Raw genomic sequence first — 25,914 nt, forward strand, 5'->3', positions numbered from 1 at the left:
CTCATCCATCCCTTGCCGTGGTCCCCCAAAAGAGCTGACAAGAAACGTGGAGAGGGGCTTTGGACAAGGGCCTGTAGGGACAGGACAAGGGGAATGGCTTTCACCTACCAGAGGGGAGACTGAGATGAGCTCTGAGGCAGAAGCTCTTCCCTGTGAGGGTGCTGAGGCGCTGTCACAAGGTGCCCAGAGAAGCTGTGGCTGCCCCATCCCTGGCAGTGTTCAAGGCCGGGTTGGACACAGGGGCTTGGAGCAAGCTGCTCCAGTGGAAGGTGTCACTGCCCATGGCAAGGGCTGGAACTGGAGGAGCTTTAAGGTCCCTTCCAGTCCAAACCAGGCTGGGATTCTGTGCTTTCTCATGCCACGGGTGCTCGTTTGACCTCAGGGCAGGGCAGTGATCGGGGACATCACCTGTAATCTCTATTGCTGCAAGAACTGGAATAGGCACCTCTCCTGGAAGCAGGTGGGTTATTCTCCTTGCTTTGGCCTCCTCAATCAAGCTCAGCATTTCCTTCCGTGGGGGCTGCTCCCAGGGCTTCCGTGACCAACAGGGAGAGCCTTGGGATCTGCTCACCGGGAGCTGCGGCTCCCCGCTGCCGTGTGGGCAGGGATCAGGCAGCTCTGCTTTCCCACTTGCAGCAGCATCAGAGGACGCAGGGGCAAGAGCCGGGAGCTGCCACTGGGAAGCCTCCGGGAAGCGTCCCCAGGCAGAGGAGTGGGAGAGGAGAGGAGCAGTCGTCAGGAAAACAGGCTGGGATTACCCCCAGCGCTGCATCAGGAGCACCGGACCTCCTCTCCCGGTACAGCCTGAGCTGTTCTCACAGCGGGCACTCCTGAAGGGCTGTTGGGAAAGCAGGGCAGTTCTGAGCCATGTTTCCCTGGCAGATGCTGACGTGTCATCCCACGGAGCTGCTGGGGGCCGGCTGGGTGCTCCTTGCAGGTAAGCAGTCCGCAGGCTGGGCTGGGTGCTGATGCTGTCTGCGTCCAGATCCTTGCCTGGTGCAAGCCCACAGAGAGCCTGAGGCTTCAGCAGAGCTTTGCAGATGAGCAGGGGGATGTGCGGTCAATAGGAGGCTTTTTAGAGGGGGCAAATGCTTCACCTGAAAGGGAAGGATGTCTGCTTCACTGTGCAAAGACAGAGAAGGCAGAAGCAGCCCAAGAACCAAGTACAGTGCCAAGGCTAGAAGCCTGCTGCAGATTTATGCTGGGGCTGATGTATGTAATAACACAACATTTATTGCAGTTTTACTTATGTGAGAAGCCTCAGTGTGGGCCTTATATATGCAGTGGCTGCCTTGAAGTGCACAGGCACAAAGAGTTTTCAGGGTGAGCATCTAAAAGAGAAAAGAAGCCTGTTAGAATGTACGTAGATTTCCGATGCTGTGGTGTTAGTGAGCTCCAAGTGCCTATCGGATGAGCTTCGGATATTGCAGTTGTGAAAGCTGCCTGCCATGAAGTGTTTCCTCTTCCCTTCTGCTGGTGGTGCCGCATGTTCTGTATGAAGAGTGTTTTCCTAGAGCGAGGGGACCTTTAGCCATGAGGCTGTTTCTTCCTCTCAGGCTGGGTAACAGCGGGTAGCGGCAGGAGCCGTCTCTCGATGCTGTGGGGATGAGAGATGGAAGGCATCAGGTGAGCTGGATTCACTGGTTCCTTTCCCACCTGCAGAGCTGCCGGGAGCAGCAGCAGGACGCAGGGGCCGCTCTCGGGCTGTCTGCACGGGCAGCAAACACTCGTGAGCATCCACTGATGAGGCGGAAACGGGGGCACCGGGAAGCAAACAGGGTGTGTGGGGAGCCAGGGCGCCGTGCCCCAGCGTCCCAGCGCTGCTGGAGCCTGTGTCCCGGCGGGAAGGCTGGCTGCGGGGCTGGGGCTGGGATGGGCTGATGCTGGTCCCTGTCTCTGTGAGCCTCGGAGCTGATGCTCCCGTGGAGCAGTTACACGGGAGAGGAGGAGCTTTAGGAGAAACCCTGGCACTCCAACAGAGCAGCCCCCCAGGAGCACCAGGAACATTGCTAGCAAGTAGCTGGACCGCTGCCTGTGCAGATAAACACCTTTCCTTCTGCTTCCTCTGCTTGGGGCTGGCTCCTTGCTTTAAACCCTTTACATTCACCCTTTAAAACATGTATCTTTTTCCCAAACCAGAGCTTTAGTTGTGATTCTGCCTGGCTTTTCTAGAAAGCTCTGGTTTTTTGGTTTTTTTTTTTTTTTTTTTTTGGGGGGGGGGTGGACAAGAAACGAAGAGGGGGACACTATGACTTACTCCTCCTGAAGTCCCCAAGTGCCTCTTAGAGCCCAAGTCACGACAAGCCCAGAAATCACCCTGTGATGTGGGGGAGGCAGCTCTTCTGGAAGTGGATGGACACCTTCAGCCTCAAAGAGGCTGGGGATTGGGAATGAACCATGGAAACTAGGCCAGAATTAGAAAACTTGTTTTTGGCATGGACTGGGAGGGAACTCCACCTAAAACACACACAAAAGTGGAGTAGAACAAGCTTGCAGCGCTGCAAGCAGAGCTCCAAGCATCCTGGGCTGTGTTTCGGCATCTGTATGTGCTCCAGCTGGAATGTCTCCCTGCCTGGAAGTGTGATGGGAGATGGCTTTGTGAGAGGCTGTGACCAAGTAGTCCAGGTACCACGTGTGTGCCCGTGGCATCCGGATACCAAAGCCTCTCCTCAGCCATGCTAACCTGCTCCATCTCCCCGGCTCATCTTCTCTTCTCCCGCACTCCAGGGCTGCTGGTGCCTTTGCAACAGGCTGCAGAAGTCTTGGAACCCTTCCAGAGTTAAGTTGCTGCTGTGGGATCACCAGTGCTGCTTCCTGGGCTGGGTAACATCACACAGGTCTACTCCATGCAGTGGGAATACCTCAATGGCACCAGCTCCCACACCATCCTGCAGTACTACAGGGGGTCCCACAGCCCAGCCATCCACGTGCCCTACGCAGGACGAGCTGTTTTCCATCCATCCAATGGATCCCTCCTGCTAGAGGGTGTCCAGGAAAGTGACAGTGGCATCTACAAAGTGACTGTCAACATGGGAGACAGGGAGAGCCTGAAAATGCTGCTGGAAGTCCTCAGTAAGTGGTGAGCATGGGAGGAAAGAACAGGGTAATGGGTGCAAGCAGGGCAGGGGCGTTACCTAGAATCATAGAATAGTTAGGGTTGGAAAGGACCTTCAGATCATCAAGTTCCAACCCCCCTGCCATGGGCAGGGACACCCCACACTAAACCATGCCACCCAAGGCCTCATCCAACCTGGCCTTGAACACCGCCAGGGATGGAGCATTCACAACCTCCCTGGGCAACCCATTCCAGTGCCTCATCACCCTCTCAGTAAAGAATTTCCTCCTTATATCCAATCTAAACTTCCCCTGTTTAAGTTTGAACCTGTTACCCCTTGTCCTGTCACTACAGTCCCTGATGAACAGTCCATTCCCAGCATCTTTGTAGGCTGCTCTGAGGTTTCCATGCAGCCTTCTCTTCTCCAGGCTGAACAGCCCCAGCTTTCTCAGCCTGTCTCCATACGGGAGGTGCTCCAGTCCCCTGATCATCCTCGTGGCCTCCTCTGGACTTGTTCCAACAGTTCCATGTCCTTTTTATGTTGAGGACACCAGAACTGCACACAATACTCCGAGTGAGGTCTCACGAGAGCAGAGTAGAGGGGCAGGATCACCTCCTTCGACCTGCTGGTCACGCTGCTCTTGATGCAGCCCAGGATATGGTTGCTTTCTGGGCTGCGAGCAAACACTGCAGCCGGCTCATGTTCATTTTCTCATCAACCAACACCCCCAAGTCCTTCTCTGCAGGGCTGCTCTGAATCTCTTCTCTGCCCAACCTGTGGCTGTGCCTGGGATTGCTGCGACCCAGGTGTAGGACCTTGCACTTGGCATGGTTAAACTTCATAAGGTTGGCATCAGCCCACCTCACAAGAGTGTCGAGGTCCCTCTGGATGGCATCCCTTCCCTCCGGTGTATCAACTGAACCACACAGCTTGGTGTCATCGGCAAACTTGCTGAGGGCGCACTCAATCCCACTGTCCATGTCGCTGACAAAGATGTTGAACAAGACCGGTCCCAACACCCATCCCTGAGGGACACCACTCGTTACTGGTCTCCAGCCGGACACCGAGCCATTGACCACAACTCTTTGCGTGCGGCCATCCAGCCAGTTCTTTATCCACCGAGTGGTCCACCCATCAAATTGATGTCTCTCCAATTTAGAGACAAGGATGTCGTGTGGGACAGTGTCGAACGCTTTGCACAAGTCCAGGTAGATGACATCAACTGCTCTACCCCCGTCCATCAGTTCCGTAGCCCCATCATAGAAGGCCACCAAATTGGTCAGGCAGGATTTCCCTTTAGTGAAGCCATGCTGGCTGTCACCAAGCACCTTGTTGTTTTTCATGTGCCTTAGCATGCCTTCCAGGAGAATCTGCTCCAAGATTTTGCCAGGCATGGAGGTGAGACTGACTGGTCTGTAATTCCCCAGGTCATCCATTTTCCCCTTCTTGAAAATGGGGGTTATATTTCCCTTCTTCCAGTCGTCGGGAACTTCACCTGACTGCCATGATTTTTCAAATACGATGGCCAGTGTCTTAGCAACTTCATTCGCCAGCTCCTTCAGGACCCGCAGATGGATTTCGTCAGGTCCCATGGCCTTGTGTACGTTTAGGTTTTTAAGATGGTCTCGAACCAGATCCTGTCCTACAGTGGGCCTAGGGTCTTCATTCTCACAGTCCATGCGTCCGCCTTCCAAGACTTGGGTGGTGCGGTCAGAGACTTTGCCAGTGAAGACCGAGGCAAAGAAATCATTAAGAACTTCAGCCTTCTCCAAATCCAGGGTAGCCAGTTCTCCCGATATCTTCCAGAGGGGGCCTATGTTGCCCCTAGTCTGTCTTTCATTCGCTATGTACTATAGAATCCCTTCCTGTTATCCTTCAAATCCCTAGCCAAGTTCAATTCTAACTGTGCCTTAGCTTTCCTAACCTGGTCCCTAGCTTCCCGGACAACATCCCTGTATTCTTCCCAGGCCGCCTGTCCCTGCTTCCACCTTCTATAAGACTCTTTTTTCCTTTGAATTTTCCTGAGCACTCCTTATCCATCCAAGGAGGTCTCCTGGCCTTCCTGCTGCACTTCCTTCTAGTTGGGACGTAACACTCCTGAGCTTGTAGCAGGTGATCCTTGAATAACAACCAACAGTCTTGGGCCCCCCTGCCCTTTAGGGCTGTATCCCATGGAACCTTACTAAGCAGGCTCCTGAAGAGGCCAAAGTCTGCTCTCTTGAAGTCCAGGGCAGTGAGCTTGCTGCATGCTCTTCTCACTGTCCCGAGGATCTCAAATTCGACTATCTCGTGGTCACTGCAACCAAGGCTGCCCTGGAGCGTCACATTTCCAACCAGCCCTTCGCTGTTGGTGAGCACGAGGTCAAGCATGGCACCTCTCCTTGTCGGCTCCTCTACTACTTGCAGAAGGAAGTTGTCTTCCACACAATCGAGGAACCTCCTGGATTGCTTGTGCCGGGCCGTACCTTCATTCCAACAGATGTCAGGGTGGTTGAAGTCCCCCATGAGAACAAGGGCCTGTGAGCGTGAGGCTGTTCCTATCTGCCTATAGAGGACTTCATCCACAGATTCCTCTTGATCAGGCGGTCCGTAACAGATCCCCACAGTGACGTCCCCCATTATCAATGGTCTGGTTCTGGGATTCTATGATTCTAATGAAGAAATTATGCAACACTTGCCACAATACCACGCCCTGGGGGACACCAGTAGTGAGCGGTCTTGTTGACAGACAAGAGATTAAGAGACATTAGGAAAGCTGAGAGAGAGCTGAGCTGCTGGCTCCAAGCCCAGGTTGTGCAGGGACCACAAGCGTCTCCCCTAGCACAAACAGAAAGGAAAGAGGACATTATTCCAGGGGGTTGGTGACTTGGTGCCAGAAAAAAACACAGTAAGAGGAGGAAGCGAACAAATACCAGCAAGGGGTTTCCTCCAGACCGCAATGTCCCCCCCCAGAACCACTTCACAGCTCAGCAGGGGGCTAATGAGGCAAAAGGCACCACAAGGGAGCAACAACCCCTTTCAGCACCAATCAAGAGCATAACTGCGAGTACAGCCAAGAAAGAGTGGTGGGGGATAGCAGGAGGAGATTCTGCTTTGAAAGATAGAGGCACTGCCACAGGTTGCCCAGAGAAGTGGTAAATTGAGACAAGCAAGTACAAAATGAAATATAATCCTTTGTAAATAAGTAAATTCAGTTCCAAGTAATGTTAAGCTTGGTGGATCCCTTGCATGTGTGTGTGTGTGTGTTGAGGACAGGGCTTGGTCCATGGGGCGCGTAGCTGCATCGAGAGATGCTGTTCCTTGTATTTTTGTTGTCAGGGCCGCGTTGAAGTTTTTGTATAATATACGATCGCTATGTTTCATAAGAAAGAGCCTCGGGCTGTGGCTCCTGTGGAGCCACAGGGGTGGGTACAGGAACCGTGGAGCGCATTGTGGGATAAGATAGAAACTTAAAGCAGCAGCTTTACATTCTGAGTTAGAAAGGGTTAAAGCAGAAGTGCTGTTGCAGAGGCAGGCATTTGTAGCTGCTGCAGAGCAAGGTGTGTGACTTGGAAAAAACCCCAAAACCAAAAAAACTACCAAAAAACCAACCCCCCCAAAAAAGGGGGGAGCAATAAAAAAGGCACAAAGGCAGTGGGGCCATGAGTCCATGCCCTTGTGTCTGATCCTGATTGGGACCCAAAGACATCAAATGAAGCAATGTATGCAGATACATTTTTCACGTTAAGAAACCACCCGGAGTGGCAGAGAGACTGCGGGATTAATGTAGCTCCTCTGGATCCCTTAATTTTAGCTTTGGAAAAGGACAGGGAAAAACAGGGATCTCAAGTGGATAGATGTTGCTCAGCCTGTAATATTGGAGAAAGATGTTTAAAATTAAGATAAAAGAGTAATCAGGAAGATAGGGTGGAGGATTATGTATCACCGGGACCTCCATGAGGAGCATCCCCTGCCGCAAATCCTTCTGATGCTAATGAGGAGGAAGGGGTTGGTGTTGCTGACAACAGAGCTGAAGGACCTGAAAATGTTACCCGAATTGCTGCACGCATTCCTAGTAAAACAGGACCAGTAACTGAGGCACCTTTAAGATAGGCAATGGGACCAGAGGGTCAGATAAGAATGAAGGTGAATTTTTCAATGGGAGCTTTAGATGCTTGGAAGTTAGCTGTGAAAGACTATCGAGATGATCCAATAGGAGTGGCAAAAAGGTTTCAGTGGATTGTTCAAAGCCCAGATCCTGATTGGAGAGATATAGATGTAATGCTGGATGCATTAACTGAAACGGAAAAACAGCTGGTGTTAAGAACTGCCCACACTCATGTGAATGCTCAGACTACTGCAGGAGCATTAGCAGTCAGAGTGGAAGACCATATTCTCACCACAAAACCAGACTGGGATTATGACGAGCCTACGGATTATGTCGCTCTGAAAATATATCAAAATTGGATAAAATTTGGACTGGAAAATGCAATTCCAAAACCAGTAAATTGATCAGCCCTATTTGTCATAAAACAAGGGCAAGCCAAAACACCAACTGAGTTTTTGGACAGGTTGAGAGAAGCAATGCGAAAGTTCACTATATTAGATCCCTCCTCAGAGGATAGGAAGCACCAGATAGCCAATTGATTTTCAGGGCAATCATCAGAAGATATTAGAAAGAAGCTTCAGAAGTTTAAAGAACCAGTAATCATGACACAGAAAAGTTGATAAAAGAAGCATGGAGAGTGTCTAGAAATCGGGAACAGGTGGAGAAGAAAAAGTTGGGTTGTTCCATAGCCACAGCTACGGTGGCAGCTTTGGGACAAGTAGAAACTGGTAGAGGGTCTAATATGCGAGTACAAGGCAGAAGAAGAATGTCAGGCAGGGGTGGAGGAGTAAATTCTGTTCCTGTGGGACCAGGTCAGTGTGTGTACTGTAGGGGATTTGGACATTGGAAACATGATTGCCCTAAAAGGAATCCGCAGGTGGCTTCAACGGCTGAATAGCAACTAGACTGACGGGGACCTGGGGAATCTACCCCAGCGGATTTACTGGTTAAATTAAAGCTAGGGACCAGAGGAAAGGAGGTGGAAATTTTGGTGGCTACAGGAGCAAACTATTCGGTGCTAAATCAGAGTCTGACTCCATTGGGAAAAGCATTTGTTACAGTTGTGGGAGCTACTGGGCGCCAAGAAAAAGTATTCTTTCTGAAACCTTTAGAGTACCAATTGGGAAAACAAATAGGAATGCATATTTTTTCAGACTTGCCAAATTCTCCAAAATCTTTCCTAGGGCAAGATTTACTAGAACATTTGGAAGTGACTATAATGTTTAAGGAAGGAGAAATGGAATTAAGAGTTAAGGATGAACAATTAATTGAAGTCCTGAGTTTATCTTTAATTCAACAGAAAAGCAAAAGAGAGGACCTCCCTGAAATAGAAGAAGTCTTTAATCAGGTGTATCCAGGAGAATGGGCATCAGAAGTTCCAGGTGAGGTGAAAAATGCTTTGCCTGTTAAAGTACAAATAAAAAGGGGTGGCCTGCCCAGTTCAGATAAAACAATATCCCTTAAGATTAGAGGATCAGAAGGGAATCAAAGAAATCATTGATAAATTTTTAGAATATGGATTGTTAATTGAATGTGAATCAGAATATAACACCCCTGTCTTACCAGTAAAGAAACCTGATGGAAAAAGTTATAGGTTAGTTCAAGATTAAGGGCAATCAACAAAATTGTGGAGGATATTCATCCAGTAGCAGCTAATCCGTATACCTTATTAACCAAATTGAACAATAACCAAAAATGGTTTACCATCATGGACTTAAAGGGCGCATCTTTCTGTCTGTCCTTAGCCAAAGCAAGCCAGAATTTGTTTGCTTTTGAATGGGAAAACCCCAATATGGGAAGAAAAACCCAGTTAACTTGGACAGTATTACCTCAAGGATTCAAAAATAGCCCGATGATATTTGGAAATCCATTAGCTCAAGAACTAGAATCATGAAATACGCCCACTCAGGCAGGAACTTTGCTACCATATGTTGATGATTTGCTAATTGCTACTGAAACTAAAGAAAGAGGTACCACACTGAACCAGACACCAGTTCATCATAGAATCCCAGCCTGGTTTGGGTGGGAAGGGACCTTAAAGCTCCTGGAGTTCCAAGCCCCTGCCATGGGCAGGGACACCTTCCACTAGAGCAGCTTGCTCCAAGCCCCTGTGTCCAACCTGGCCTTGAACACTGCCAGGGATGGGGCAGCCACAGCTTCTCTGGGCACCCTGTGCCAGCGCCTCAGCACCCTCACAGAAAGGATTTAATGCTAATATTTAATGAATACCCAGTTCCACCTCGTGAGACACTTTTCCAACACTTCTGCCTGAATTTTTTTGCCTCTTACAATAACCTGACACATGCTGGATTTCCTCTGGAGACCCATTTCATGGTTGAAACCCCCATGACACAAGCTCTTTCCACAAGCCTTAAGCACGGAGACATTACCCCCAAAGGCAATACACAGCCTGTGCATGTCCCCAGTGTTAATGCTGAGAGACAAACACACATGGGAGAACTTCCCATCCAGCTGAAGGCCTTCACTTCTGCTCTCCAGATGGTCTCCTTTAGTCTGGGGATTACTCCTGGTAGGTAGAACACACTCACAGATTACTGTGTGGGTGCTGGCTATGTCTTTAGGTTTGTTTTCTGTTAATCAATATGTATATTGCTACTGAAGCACCTATGTTAACCTGCACACCTCTGGGTTAGAGACCCAGTGTCATGACCCAAACACCAGTGTGCTTGGTCACCAAAACCCAGGAGATGAGCAAAAACCCCAAACCCCATCAAAACACATGAGACTTTGGCCAACTGTAGGCAGGAAGGCTCTTCCCATGCAGCCTGCACATGTTAAAACTTCCCAGGGATGCCCAAGGAATGGGAAAGACTCATTCGCTTGGTACTCCGACTATTTTTGGCTCCATTTGGGATCAGCTGCTTCTGGGAGTTTTATTTTCTGTGCAAGCTGCAGAGGCATGTGAAGGAATGCGGGAGCTCAGTACATAGCCGACCACTGCCAGAGGGAATTAGGATGACGGGGCAGAAGGAGCTGAGGCTTTCTGCTGTCTGCCCTGGCCACGGTACGGAGAGGAGGGTTTGCCTGGGGACTTCTGGCACTCACCCAAGCTCTGCTTCCCCAGCTGGCACAGCAGGATGATGAAGCCGGGGGCAGAGACGATGCTGAACATCAGCGCGACCACAACCAACCTCTGCACGTAGCATAGGGGAGGGATGAGACCTGCAAGGTGAGACCTCAAGAGCAGGGGGGAAACCCCATGCTGGGGACAACCCCCACACCCAGATCAGCTATCCCAGGAAACAGCAAAACACTGGAAAACTCCAGGGATGAGCCCTGGGTCTTCCTGGCTTGGGAAAACCCATGATAGACAGTTGTACCCTGCAAGGGGGACATGTGACAACAGGACAACCACCGGCCCGGCCAAGGCTAACCTATGACCACCAGGTTCAGAGCTGCCTCCTTCCACATTATGGGCTTGCTGAGGCTGCAGGAGTAGGAGCCGCAGTCCAACTTCTCTCCATTCCGTATCTGCAGTTCAGTGAGGTTTCCAGAGAGCAGGAAGTGCTTTTCAGGGGGAAGGAGACATCCATCCTTCTTCCAGGATACGGAAGCCACCATTCCCACCACACAGACCAGCTCGATGGGTAAACCTGCCAGGTTCAAATTGCACTGAAGCTCAGGCTGGGGCATGGGCTCTGAAAAGCATGGTAGCACTCCTGGGAGCATGAGTTGCTCCGTGCTTTGGACCTGAAAACTGGCCAACATGCAGGAACTCCGAGCCCCTTGGGAATGAGCAGGTCCAATTTACACCTCTGGACGTTTTGGAGGGAGAGAAGATACTGCAGGAGCAGGAAAACATCCACCAAGTTCAAGCAGAAATTAGATGTTCCCATCCCTGCCACCCCACTGCCCCTAGGATGGATACTACCAATGCTTGGGGATGAGGCACAGCACCCTGGGCGCACAGATACCGACCTAAAAGAGATGCCAGTTGGGATTATGCCTGGAAGGAGTGACAGGAACTTTCCAGACACTGCCAGTCACTGGTGTCCCAAGAGGAGAGGGCTTTTCCCACGCAGCAGTGACAGGGGAAAGTATAGGAGTGGGCAAAGAAGTCATGAAGTTCTGCCAAAAAAGCAGCAACGTGGGACACTGCTGCTCCCTGCAGTTAAACTGGTCCAGCCCCATATGGGCTGGAGCACAGAGAAGCAAGCCTGGCATGCTGGAGACCCCTGCCCTTGCAGAAGGAGGACTGGCTCCATCCCTCAGCTCACCCCTAAGTACCTGCTCTTAAGTACATCTGGACTTCCACTTGATAGCAACACCATGCGCCTGAGCTCCTTCGTCCCTGAATGTCCTACATGAGGTATGCTCCTGTGGTGATGCAGAGCTCTAGGAAAGGGCAGTTCAAAACAGGGTTAGCTCTTGTTTCTGTTTAGTTTTCAAGGAAATTCAGAGACAGAGAATGGCAATGCTGCTTTGAAGGAAGAGTCTGCAAAGTCTGGAGCTACGGGGGGGGGAGCTGGTGACCAGCAGTAGGACACAAGGAAATGGGACGAGGCTGTGTTAGGGCAAGTTTAGACTGGGTAAGAGGAAAAAGTTCTATACTGGGAGGGACGTAAGTCCCTGGAACATGCTGCCCAGGGAAGTCATGGCACCAAGCCTGTCTGAAGTCAAGACGCAGCTGGATGATGCTCTTAGTCATATGGTTTAGTGTTAGGTAGTTCTGCGAGGAGCAGGGAGTTGGACTCAGTGATCCTTATGGGTCCCTTCCAACTCAAGATACTACATGATACTATGACTATTCTGGTTTCCATCTTGTGGAGCTGGAGGTGTTCAAGGCCAGGTTGGACAGGGATTAGAGCAACCTGCTCTGGTGGAAGGTGTCTCTGCCCCCCTGCCATGGCAGGGGTTTAGAACTGGATGAGCTTTAATGGCCCTTCAACCCAAACCACTCCGTGATTCTATGAGCTGTCTGCTGCACGGACTGGTGAATCTCTGTGAAAACCATCCTCTCAACACCTTTGGCTTACTGATAACTGCAAGGAGGGTTGTCCTGTCTTTATCATGCATCAGATCAACCATTGCTTATAGATGCCACTGTCTCCCTCTTGTACCCTCTGCAGAAGAATCGAGCTGTTCTTTGGATAGATGATCACTCTGCCTTGGTAAACTGCTGGAGACTGCTCATCTGCATAGTGCTGCAGGATGATTTCAGATGTGGTGTTTCTTATATATTCCCACTCAGTGATGCTCATGTTCTTGATATCCGGCGCATGCATCAGTACATCAGATCCTTCAGCTGCAAGTCTCCTTTCTGTGATTCTCCCCACTGCTGAGGACCCCTGCCAAATTACCAACAGGTCTGGAAACAGGAGGGATGCCAGAGCGGGTTAGTTTTGAAGCAAAGCCAATGAGCAATTTCATCTCCTTGTACACCCTATTTTATCTTACTTATTCTTGCCACAAGTTTTCAACTGACTTCCTGACACCTGTTAAACCACATGCCTGATTCCTTTCCTCCTTTGGCAAGATAAAACTGTTGGTTTGTGTAATAAAACCACTTCTTAGCTGGTTAAGATGACGTCTTGCCCTTTGGGATGAAAATGATGGAAATCTGGACTTTCTAGGGCTTTAAGCACATCAGCAGATGCTATCTCAGAGTGACCTCCCCCCTGGGTCTCAGCACCTGAAAAGAAGAGCATTGCTTGGAAAACAAACTCTGAGATGCACTTTGCTGGGATTCTGTAGTCCTGGCTGCTAAATAAGTCTGCTGACAGTCTTGGTGGAAGAGGAGTGTTTATAGGTCATGGAAGGAGGGGCTGGCCACTTGGGAGGAATATAAGGCTGCTGCTAGAGGATGTAGGAAGGCAGCTAGGATGGCTAAGGCCTCCTTAGAATTAAATCTGGCGAGAGGGGTCAAGGACAACAGAAAGAGCTTTTTCAAATACATAGCTGATAAAACTAACACCAGAGGCAAGGTTGGCCCACTGGTGAACGGGATGGGTGCCCTGGTGACAGAAGATACAGAGATGGCAGAGTTATTGAATGCCTTCTTTGTCTCTATCTATTCTGCCAGAGGCAGTCCTGAAGAGCCCTGTACTCCAGAGACCTCAGATGAAGTCAGGTTACTGGAGCAGTTTGCCTTAGTTGACGAGGAAAGGGTTAGAGACCAGTTGAGAAATCTGGACATCCATAAATCCATGGGTCCAGATGGGATGCACCCGCGGGTGCTGAGGGAACTGGCGGAAGTCATTGCTAGACCACTCTCCATCATCTTTACAAAGTCTTGGGAAATGGGAGAGGTGCCTGAGGACTGGAGGAAAGCAAATGTCACTCCAGTCTTCAAAAAGGGCAAGAAGGAGGACCCGGGTAACTATAGACCGGTCAGCCTCACCTCCATCCCTGGGAAAGTGATGGAGCACCTTATCCTTGATGCCATCTTAAGGCATGTCAAGGATAAGAGGGTTATGAGGGGCAGTCAACATGGCTTTACCAAGGGGAAGTCATGCTTGACCAACCTCATAGCCTTTTATGAGGAAATAACACGGTGGATGGATGATGGCAGAGCGGTGGACGTGGTCTACCTTGACTTCAGCAAAGCATTTGACACAGTCTCCCACAGCATCCTCATAGCTAAACTGAGGAAGTGTGGCCTGAATGATCAGGTAGTGAGGTGGACTGCGAACTGGCTGAAGGACAGAAGCCAGAGAGTTGTAGTCTATGGGGCGGAGTCTAGTTGGAGGCCTGTATCTAGCGGAGTGCCTCAAGGGTCAGTACTGGGACCAGTATTATTTAATATATTCATCAATGATTTAGATGAGGGAATTGAGTGTACTGTCAGCAAGTTTGCTGATGACACTAAGCTGGGAGGAGTGGCTGACACGCCAGAAGGCTGTGCTGCCATCCAGCGGGACCTGGATAGGCTGGAGAGTTGGGCAGGGAATAACTTGATGAAATATAACAAGGGAAAGTGTAGAGTCCTGCATCTGGGCAGGAACAACCCCAGGTTCCAATATAGGTTGGGAAACGACCTGTTAGAGAGCAGTGTAGGGGAGAGGGACCTGGGGGTCCTAGTGGATGGCAGGATGACCATGAGCCAACACTGTGCCCTTGTGGCCAAGAAGGCCAATGGCATCCTGGGGTGTATTAGAAGGGGGGTGGTCAGTAGGTCGAGAGAGGTCCTCCTTCCCCTCTACTCTGCCCTGGTGAGACCGCATCTGGAATATTGTGTCCAGTTCTGGGCCCCTCAGTTCAAGAAGGACAGGGACCTGCTGGAGAGAGTCCAGCGCAGGGCGACTAGGATGATTAAGGGAGTGGAGCATCTCCCTTATGAGGAAAGGCTGAGGGAGCTGGGTCTCTATAGTTTGGAGAAGAGGAGACTGCGGGGGGACCTTATTAGTGTATATAAATATATAAAGGGGGAGTGTCATGAGGATGGAGCCAGGCTCTTCTCAATGGCAAACAATGATAGGACAAGGGGTAATGGGTATAAACTGGAACACAAGAGGTTCCACTTAAACTTGAGAAGAAACTTCTTCTCAGTGAGGGTGACAGAACACTGGAACAGGCTGCCCAGGGGGGTTGTGGAGTCTCCTTCTCTGGAGACATTCAAAACCCGCCTGGACACATTCCTGTGTAGCCTTATTTAGGTGTTCCTGCTCTGGCAGGGGGATTGGACTAGATGATCTTTTGAGGTCCCTTCCAATCTCTAACGTACTGTGATACTGTGATACTGTGGTGTGTGAGAGCTGACCTGTCTGAACACTGCTAGAACCAGCAGGCATAGTCAGCCTGTGTGTCCCACCCCCCTCCTCGAGAAGAGGTTAAACCCTGCAAAGCTGCTGCTCCCACTTAGCTACATGCCCAGTGACCTTATGCATCAGGGCCAGGCTGCAAGTGCAACCCTGAAATGCGCTGTACAAAACCCAGGCATGAGAACCCTGTTGTAGCCCCACTGGCAGAAAAGGACTTACCAAGAGGAAAGTCACATCTAATATTTCCAGCCCCTAAATCTGACAGAAGCGTCACCTTGGAGATATTTTTAGCATGTTAAAAAAGGCTGTGCTGGTTCCTGAAGAGTAAACAAGCTAAAAGAGCAGAAACCAAAAGGAAAACTAGTCTAAGCAAAGAGGGAAGATGACGGAGAGGAGGTGAAGAAGCTCAAGGCAAGGTCTGAGAGCAGAGAAGAGACTCACAGGGAGCAATCCTTAAGGATGAAGTGGATGAAAGCTGCTTTAAGAGGTGGTGGTACCCAGGTACGGCACTGGAGGAAGGAGGCACTCACCAGGATGGCTCCCCAAAGGAGAAACCTTCACCAGCACTGCCACAGCCTGGATGGAGCAGGGAGGGAAGGAAAGCACAGGAATGCTGCAAGGATGAGCTCTCCAAGTTGGTGCATGGCCAGTGCAAGCCCCACACAAGTCCCTTTTCATACTCACAGCACATGATGTCCACCAGCAGGCAGGGTAACATGGTGAAGCCCTGAAAGCTCCTTCAGACCAGCATAAGGGATGAACGCTCTCTGCACTGAGGGGCTCTTGCTGTGGCTGCTCCAGACACATGTTGCTGTGGCCGGGTCTCTGAAGGACAGCGTGAAAGGCATCTGCTTCACAGGGGTTCACCGTTGGCATCTGCTACACAGGGATTGGGAAAGGTGAAGGCTGCTTGGTGCAGCGATGGGGGAACCCCCAACCTTCTGCACATGTCCCCACAGCACTGGCATCTCCACCAGCAGCACAGGCTGAGCAAAAAGGTTGCTTGGAGAACAGCTTGGGGAAACCATCACAGCTGTAGAATCATGATAGAACCATAGAATGGTTTGGGTTGAAAGGGACCTTAAAGCTCCTCCAAGCTCCAACCCCTGCCACAGGCAGGGACACCTTCCACTAGAGCAGCTTGCTCCAAGCCCCATCCAACCTGGCCCTGAACTGTCAGGGATAAATGAGCAAACCAAGAAAACCACCTTCCTCATAGACCAATAAGGAGCTAATTCAGAGGCTTCTGTGACCTCGCCCTGGCCTTGCCTGATGCTCTCCCCATCCTGCAGTAAAGGGTGAATGGAGCTCATCAGAGCCCTGGGACTGAGTACCCCAAACTACACGTGCAAAGGCTACCCCGCCCAAGGGCTGGGGAGGGGAGAATGGGGGCTCTTTAGGAGCTGTGTGAACAGTACCTTGAGGGCCTATGATGACTCCGCCTGCCTGCCTTTGAGTTCATGTTTCTGGGACTGGGTAGGAGGGGGAAGCTGTGCCTGGGGAGCAGAGAGCAGCTCCTGGCAGGGAGCAGGGGGGTGAGGGGGAGATCCCTCGGTGCCCACTGCTTCAGTCGGCATCCCTATCGCTGCAGTTCCCATCCCCACCGCCCCAGTCCCCAGCCCCACAGGTGCAGCCGCTGTTTCCACCACCCCACCGCCCACCGGCCCCTCCTCCCCTGGGCCTGCAGCCCGGAGCCAACCCCTGCCACACGACACAACACTGACTGCAGCGCCCGGACTGTGCCGCCGCTTCTGCGGCGAGCGGAAGCGGGCGGGCAGCCTGCGTCTGGCTCCCGCCGTGTGTGTGAAGGGACCACCCTGCTCCATGCCCCCTGCAGCCTCCGCGCTCCCTCCGCTGGCTTCACTCGGGAAGCTGCGGTGATCCCGTTTCTGTCCCGTGGCTCACCCGCAGCCTCAGCAATGGGACCACCACCCACAGAGATGCTCCCTCTGCACCCGCTGCTGCAGCCACCTGGACCTTCAGCTTTCCACTCCATGAGACACAGTTCAGCTCTAGGAAGCATCTCCAGCCCATCCCCACCCTCTGGACCTCTGGCTCCTGGGTTCAGCTGAAACAGTTATTTTTTTCTCTTTCCTTGTATCTGGTGCAGTGCTTTGTTTGGGCTTCAGTCTGGTAACACAGGTAACACTGATAACACACAGTTGCTGCTCATTAGCCCTTATCCTGATCAAGGACTTTTCAGTCTCATGCTCTGCCAGCCAGGAGGGGCCCAAGAAGCCAGGAGGGAGCAGAGACAGGACACCTGACCCAAATTAGCTAAAGGGATATTCCATACCACAGCACATCATGCCCAGTATAGAAACTGGGGGGAATTACCTGTAAGGGACTAACTGCTGCTTGGGTCGGGCTGGGTATGGGTCGGCGGGTGCTGAGTAGTTGTACTGTGCATCACTTGTTTTGATCGTTTTTTTCCTTTGCCCTTTTAGTTTTGTATTCTCTCCTCTTGTTATTTCCCTTATCGTTAGTAGTAGTCTTATACTTTATTTATCGGACTTTTCTTATCAGAAGTGGGCAAGGAACATGAAGGGGTGAGCAAATGGCTGTGTGGTGCTGAGGTGCTGACTGAGCCCACGTCGGCCCTTTTTGGCGCCCAGCAGTAATGCTTCTCTCGGTGCGCAGGGAGGCAGCGCTGGGGTGTGGATGTGGCTCTGCCTTTTCAGACAGGAAAAAAAACAAGGACCACAATAGAGTTCATAAGGTTTCAGTTTCCTGTTGAGCCCAAAGAGTGAGCCCTCCCCACCCAGCCACAGGCAGCATCCAAACCCTACCCCCCCTGGCACCGCAATTCCCCTCCACTGCAGAGCCCCTCCTGGCAGGAGATGATGCCAGAGCACCCAGCACAGGCCAGGGCTGCCCAGAGGGATTTGCATGGTTAAAGAGAAGGCTCAAATCAGCTGCTGCCCCCCCATCCCCCCAGCCTCATATCTGGAGGACAGCAGTCCCCTGGGGATGCTGCCCTGTGCTAATGGGGGCAGGCAGCACATAGGCCTGTGGATTCAGGGGGAAAGAACCTGACACTCCCCAACACCCTCCCAAAAAAACCCCCATGCACTGAAGTTATCTGCACCGGGGAGCAGGGAGAAAAGTGGGAAGGGTCGGGTGAGTCCTGCAGCTATTCTTGAAGGCTCTTCTCTACTTGGGGGCTGCTTTTAAAGACAAAGAAAGGGAGAAAAGTGCAATTGGCCTCCCCGGTTGTGTGTTATTCAAAACAAAAGGCAGAAATGAGTTCATTTCTTTGCCATTTATTGCAGGCATCCCAGAGGCTGAAATCCACTGAAACTGAGAGCCTATTAAACCTGGGAGGAAGATGGGGTTGACTCAGCCAAGTGAGAAACACCCAGACCCACCTCTAATGGGTGGAAAGAGCATCCTTGCTGCTGCACTGGGACATTTCAAAGGACCTGGAAGGGAGAGGAGGAGGAAGGTGTTGAGCATCTTTGGAGCCAGGGGCTCTGGTGCCCCACACGCCTGGCAGAAGCGAGGGCTGCGGTGGCCTCTCTCTGTGCCAAACCTTGCATGGCCCAAAGACAGAACAAGACCCTACAAATGGCTGTGGGTGCGATACTGGTTCCACTGTATCTCAGGATGGTTTTGGCTTGGACAAAGAGAAGTTGCCTGAGGTCCATGAGGTTGTGGTGCCCCACGGGCATTCCCTCAGAAAGCTGGCTGAGCCCAAAGGCACCCACAGCATGGCTGAAATCCAAAGGGCTGCGGTGAAGGGCTTCTTCCCTGTGAGGGTGCTGAGGCGCTGGCACAGCGTGCCCAGAGAAGCTGTGGCTGCCCCATCCCTGGCAGTGTTCAAGGCCAGGTTGGACACAGGGGCTTGGAGCAACCTGCTCCAGTGGAAGGTGTCCCTGTCCCTGTCAGGGGGTTGAAACTGGACAAGCTTGAAGGTCCCTTCAACCCAACCCATTCTAGGATTCTATAATTCTATGAAACCAGCAGGAATTAAGGCTTAAAGATGCCAGGCTGAGGCCATGAGGGAAGAAATCTGTGGGGAGATTTGAGCAGGGACTCAACCGCCTTGCTGGATGGAGACCTCCACGGAGTTACCCACTGAACCCACTGTGAAATCAGGGGCTGCGATTTCTTTTTTCTTTTCTTTTCTTTTCTTTTCTTTTCTTTTCTTTTCTTTTCTTTTCTTTTCTTTTCTTTTCTTTTCTTTTTTCTTTTCTTTTCTAACCTTTTTCCTTTTTCTTGGTGGCCAGTAGCTCCCACATCTGTAACAAATTCTTTTCTCTCTGATTTAACACTGAATACGTTGCTCCTGTACCCACTAAAATTCCACTTTCTTTCCTCTAGTCCCTAGTTTTAATTTAACCAGTGTATCTGCTAGAGGAGATTCCCCAGGTCCCTGTCAGTCTAGTTCCAATTCAGTCACCGGAGCCACCCCATGGCGCTCCCCCCACCAGGGCAGTCTCACTTCCAATGTGCAAACTCCCCATAGCACGCACACCGATCTCGTTCCACAGAAGAGGAGCCCACTCCCCCACCTCTGTCCGACATCCCTCATCCCACACTCAAATGCAGGAGCTGCGCGAGCTCCGCTCCTTTCCCTCTTGGTTTTTTTTTTATCACCCCCCCCTGGGAAAATGAGGATGGGGTCCCTCCCCTGGAGGGACAGACACTCTGTGATGGGGCAGCATCTGCACCGTCCCCTTCCCTCCATGGGGACAGGGGCAGGCGAGCCTGGACACAGCCAATGCCTCCCCCCTGTGCTGGGTGAATGCTCCTCCTGCCCAGGGCAGCAATCTGGGAAGGGGGAGAGGGGCTCCCTGGGATGAGTGGAAGGAGGTGGTGATTCAGGTGGGAGCCACACAGAGACTGGCCCATTCAACCCAGGACCTCAGTGGCTCCCTGAGTCTGAGCTGAGGGTTGGAGTCTCACTGTGACCCATGTCTCGTGTCCCCAGCTCTCCTATGGCTCCTTCATGGAGCAGGGATTCTGGAGCTCTGCCTGCTCCCGGCTCCGTCCCCCTTGGGCATCCCTGGGGTCTCCCCTCAGCTCCCCCCTACCCCAGGAATACCTTTCACCCCAGGGTCACTGCTTTGGCTGCTGCACAGCCCCTTTCCCCTTCCAACCTGACTTTCCCACTGCCTGCAGCACAGCATGGCCCTGCCCCAGGCTTTCCGTGGCCCCTTGGGTCCCGCTTGGAGCAGAGGAATGTGGCTCAGCAGCCTGGGGGCTCTTTGTCCCAGTGAGTGACCCTGGAGGGGTGTTGGGGTCAGGATGCTTGGCACAAAGGCAGACACTGGGGTTGTCCCCATCCAGGCAAGCCCCTGAGCTCAGCCCACCCTGGCAGGGCAGCATGGACCAGCAGCAGCTGTGGGGAGCATCCCTGGACTGCCGGGACATACCTGACTACTGTGGGAATCGCGGAACCCCAGCCTGGTTTGGTTGAAGGGAGCTTAAAGCTCCTCCAGTTCCAACCCCAGCCATGAGCAGGGACATCTTCCACTGGAGCAGCTTGCTCCAAGCCCCTGTGTCCAACCTGGCCTTGAACACTGCCAGGGATGGGGCAGCCACAGCTTTTCTGGGCACCCTGTGCCAGCACCTCAGCACCCTCACAGGGAAGAGCTTCTGCCTCAGAGCTCATCTCAGTCTCCCCTCTGGTAGGTGAAAGCCATTCCCCTTGTCCTGTCCCTACAGGCCCTTGTCCAAAGCCCCTCTCCACGTTTCTTGTCAGCTCTTTTGGGGGACCACGGCAAGGGATGGATGAGGGTTTGTGAGACCTGCAGCAGAGCATCTGCTCACCACGAGTCTGAGCATCACTCCCCCACCCCGCTGGCTCTGCCTGAGGAAACCCTCTGGCTGTGCTGGAGCTGGGACCAGACATGGAGTCCCTCCACCTCCGAGGCATCGCTGCAGCTTGGGGGCTTCATTTTGGGCATGTCTCCTGTGCCATGCACTGGGTGGCCGTGCAGAGCAAGCACTAATGGGGAGGTGGGATGTGCTGGGGGCAGTGAGGGGTGTCGGGGGGGGGTTGCAGCCGTGGGGCAGAGCCTCTGCCTCAGCTGAGGAAGAGAAGGAGGTGAGAGAAGGTCAGGGAAGTTTTAGCCTGGCCCAAAGCGCTGGGGCAGGAGGGGCTGAGTCACCAACGGTGGCAGACGGAGTGTCTGCTCCTGTGTTGTCACGCTCTTTTGGGCCCCAAGCCCACATCTCCCACAGCCCAGTGCTGGCGGGAGCGGGAGCAGGGGCAGGGTATGGGCTGGGAGATCGAACGCGACCTGCCACAGCACCTGCTGGATTGGCATGCACAGCCAACAGCTCCGAGATAACAGATCCCAAGTTCCTACATGGGGGCTGGAGTGCTGATAACATGCTCCTGACATCATTACACCTCTGGGTGCAGCACCTCCCGTGAGTGGCTCTCCCCACCCAGTTCAGCCTGTGCTTTCCAAACACGTGCAAGTGCACCTCCTCCATTGCTCCCATAATTTAGTTCCTTATCTCCGGCCTTAGTAGCTCCAAGCCTCGCTCCTTATTCTCACATCCCTTCTGCATCCCTCTCATTCTGGTCACTGGGCTGCAGCACGCAGCAGGCTTCAAAAGCCAGCTGACGTGGGAGCCACTCCATCACACACTGTTTCATCCCATCGGGATGCGCTTTTCCTGCATGGGCAGCACACGCTGCCAAGAGCCAGCAGGACTGCAAGCTCAGCAGCTGGGAAGTGCTGCAAGGAAAGAGGTTGCTCCGCAGGCTTCTCCACTACTGACATGAGGGAAAACCTGGCAACAGCGTGCAGCATACTCCCCTTTCAAAGCCAGCAATGCACAGCTAGAGGACAAAGTTATTTAACTTAGAACAGTCTGACTTTATTGCTGCAAAGATCAGAACTGTAGCTGACTGGCAATATTCTCATGTACTCAGAGGAAGGAGTCTGAAGGGGAAGGGGTGCACACAGACAGTGGCCCCCGCTGCCCTCCTCACACCTATTGTGGTGTTTCTTTTCCAGAGTTTAGTCTTCGTGGATGTTGAAAAGCTTTGCTACTTCAGTGAGATCATCGTGCTCCTCCCCATCTTTGATGATCTGATGGAAGGAAGAACACAGTAAAACCTGTACATACATTAAAGTACCAGTGCTGCAAGGCTGTACCTGTCACCCATCAACACAATGAATTCCTTAGATCTCTGAAGCTCTGCTGATGATAACTTAGGCAGCCCACAACACAACAGTACTTACTACAGCCAAATTTATATGGGAGTCTTAAACACATTATTATCTGCCTAGAGGCTGGAGTTGAAACAATCTCACTACCCCTGTAGGATTTCTTTCCGATGCCTGGGTTTCCCTTTACAGATCCGAAGAACAAGTACCTTCAACAAGTGATTCACCTCAGCTCTGAGAGGATGAGCCAGCTTGGCTCTTTGCATGACTTAGAGGAGCCCATATAGGTGGCTTAAACTTGCAAACCTACCTTTTAGATGATGAGATGAAGAGGGCAAGGTACACACTTGGCCCTCTGATTTAGAGGAATGGCTGCTACAAGAAGGAAGGAAAGGATCTCTTTCATGGGGATGGAAGTAGTAATAGGTTTAAAGTGCATCCTGAAGGCTTCTGATTAGGTACCAACGGAAACTTCCACCACTAAGAATAGTTCATTTTGGGACAGATCACCTGGAGATGGTATGGAATCTCTCTCAAACTACTGAAATTCTCCAGATGTTAACAAGTGACCTAAGTATAGCTGATCTTACCTTGGAGGATGGAGACAGACTATGGGGGATGGAGACCTACTCCTAAGCACCTACTCAAGGCTGCTCCTAACCTGACGTTTTATGGCAGGGTATCTAGGATGACAGTTTAAGGCTGTTTTAGACACTTGTACATCAGAAAAAGCAGCAGAAATATAGGACTTTTCATGCTGATGCTCAGCCCATTGTGATTCTTGCCTGTACTTACTACAGGCCTGAAATTTCAGCCCTGCAAAGGCAAGGCTTGAAACATAAACCTGACTCAAGGTGGCTTTTGTAAGACTTTTGAACAAACATGCAGAAAAGCACAAGGACATCTCCCATAATTCAACAAGAACAGACACTGTCCGTGCAGCCAAGAGCAGCAAGGCCCCAGGCACTCAGCCCACACTGAGGAGCGGTGGGCAAGCGGCAGAGCACCTGCCAGCAATGCTGGCAGCGGGCAGCAAGGGCAGCCTCAACAGCAGGTTGCTGGGGCTGCAGCAGACGGTGTTTCCCCTGCGTCTGCCCCCGCTGCCCCACATCAAGATTTCAGAGCAGCCAAAGAGGAGCTGCCTGGCCGGAGCTCCTGAGAAGCACTGGGCACCTCTCCCTCCTATTGCACCGGCATGAGGTTCCCATCGATGCAGGCAGGAATATCTCTCCCCCGCCCCGCGCTCTCCCTCTGCCCTGTCCCTTCCTCTCTCCCCCTCTCTCCCTCGTTCTCTCTTTCATTAATGCGTTCTCCACTTTCCATTATTTATTAACTTCCTTCCTTTGTTTTATTTAGAAAAAACAAATAACAGTGGTTACGTGGAGCTCAGCCCCTCCTGCCCCAGCGCTTTGGGCCAGGCTAAAACTTCCCTGACCTTCTCTCACCTCCTTCTCTTCCTCAGCTGAGGCAGAGGCTCTGCCCCACGGCTGCAACCCCCCCCCCGACACCCCTCACTGCCCCCAGCACATCCCACCTCCCCATTAGTGCTTGCTCTGCACGGCCACCCAGTGCATGGCACAGGAGACATGCCCAAAATGAAGCCCCCAAGCTGCAGTGATGCCTCGGAGGTGGAGGGACTCCATGTCTGGTCCCAGCTCCAGCACAGCCAGAGGGTTTCCTCAGGCAGAGCCAGCGGGGTGGGGGAGTGATGCTCAGACTCGTGGTGAGCAGATGCTCTGCTGCAGGTCTCACAAACCCTCATCCATCCCTTGCCGTGGTCCCCCAAAAGAGCTGACAAGAAACGTGGAGAGGGGCTTTGGACAAGGGCCTGTAGGGACAGGACAAGGGGAATGGCTTGAACCTGCCAGAGGGGAGACTGAGATGAGCTCTGAGGCAGAAGCTCTTCCCTGTGAGGGTGCTGAGGTGCTGGCACAGGGTGCCCAGAGAAGCTGTGGCTGCCCCATCCCTGGCAGTGTGCAAGGCCAGGTTGGACACAGGGGCTTGGAGCAAGCTGCTCCAGTGGAAGGTGTCACTGCCCATGGCAAGGGCTGGAACTGGAGGAGCTTTAAGGTCCCTTCCAGTCCAAACCAGGCTGGGATTCTGTGCTTTCTCATGCCACGGGTGCTCATTTGACCTCAGGGCAGGGCAGTGATCGGGGACATCACCTGTAATCTCTATTGCTGCAAGAACTGGAATAGGCACCTCTCCTGGAAGCAGGTGGGTTATTCTCCTTGCTTTGGCCTCGTCAATCAAGCTCAGCATTTCCTTCCGTGGGGGCTGCTCCCAGGGCTTCCCTGACCAATAGGGAGAGCCTTGGGATCTGCTCACCGGGAGCTGCGGCTCCCCGCTGCCGTGTGGGCAGGGATCAGGCAGCTCTGCTTTCCCACTTGCAGCAGCATCAGAGGACGCAGGGGCAAGAGCCGGGAGCTGCCACTGGGAAGCCTCCGGGAAGCGTCCCCAGGCAGAGGAGCGGGAGAGGAGGCGGCAGGGGAGGAGAGGAGCAGTCGTCAGGAAAACAGGCTGGGATTACCCCCAGCGCTGCATCAGGAGCACCGGACCTCCTCTCCCGGTACAGCCTGAGCTGTTCTCACAGCGGGCACTCCTGAAGGGCTGTTGGGAAAGCAGGGCAGTTCTGAGCCATGTTTCCCTGGCAGATGCTGACGTGTCATCCCACGGAGCTGCTGGGGGCCGGCTGGGTGCTCCTTGCAGGTAAGCAGTCCGCAGGCTGGGCTGGGTGCTGATGCTGTCTGCGTCCAGATCCTTGCCTGGTGCAAGCCCACAGAGAGCCTGAGGCTTCAGCAGAGCTTTGCAGATGAGCAGGGGGATGTGCGGTCAATAGGAGGCTTTTTAGAGGGGGCAAATGCTTCACCTGAAAGGGAAGGATGTCTGCTTCACTGTGCAAAGACAGAGAAGGCAGAAGCAGCCCAAGAACCAAGTACAGTGCCAAGGCTAGAAGCCTGCTGCAGATTTATGCTGGGGCTGATGTATGTAATAACACAACATTTATTGCAGTTTTACTTATGTGAGAAGCCTCAGTGTGGGCCTTATATATGCAGTGGCTGCCTTGAAGTGCACAGGCACAAAGAGTTTTCAGGGTGAGCATCTAAAAGAGAAAAGAAGCCTGTTAGAATGTACGTAGATTTCCGATGCTGTGGTGTTAGTGAGCTCCAAGTGCCTATTGGATGAGCTTCGGATATTGCAGTTGTGAAAGCTGCCTGCCATGAAGTGTTTCCTCTTCCCTTCTGCTGGTGGTGCCGCATGTTCTGTATGAAGAGTGTTTTCCTAGAGCGAGGGGACCTTTAGCCATGAGGCTGTTTCTTCCTCTCAGGCTGGGTAACAGCGGGTAGCGGCAGGAGCCGTCTCTCGATGCTGTGGGGATGAGAGATGGAAGGCATCAGGTGAGCTGGATTCACTGGTTCCTTTCCCACCTGCAGAGCTGCCGGGAGCAGCAGCAGGACGCAGGGGCCGCTCTCGGGCTGTCTGCACGGGCAGCAAACACTCGTGAGCATCCACTGATGAGGCGGAAACGGGGGCACCGGGAAGCAAACAGGGTGTGTGGGGAGCCAGGGTGCCGTGCCCCAGCGGCCCAGCGTCCCAGCGCTGCTGGAGCCTGTGTCCCGGCGGGAAGGCTGGCTGCGGGGCTGGGGCTGGGATGGGCTGATGCTGGTCCCTGTCTCTGTGAGCCTCGGAGCTGATGCTCCCGTGGAGCAGTTACACGGGAGAGGAGGAGCTTTAGGAGAAATCCTGGCACTCCAACAGAGCAGCCCCCCAGGAGCACCAGGAACATTGCTAGCAAGTAGCTGGACCGCTGCCTGTGCAGATAAACACCTTTCCTTCTGCTTCCTCTGCTTGGGGCTGGCTCCTTGCTTTAAACCCTTTACATTCACCCTTTAAAACATGTATCTTTTTCCCAAACCAGA

This window comes from Psittacula echo (genome assembly GCF_963264785.1).
Source record: "Psittacula echo genome assembly, chromosome: 8".
Taxonomy (NCBI): domain Eukaryota; kingdom Metazoa; phylum Chordata; class Aves; order Psittaciformes; family Psittacidae; genus Psittacula; species Psittacula echo.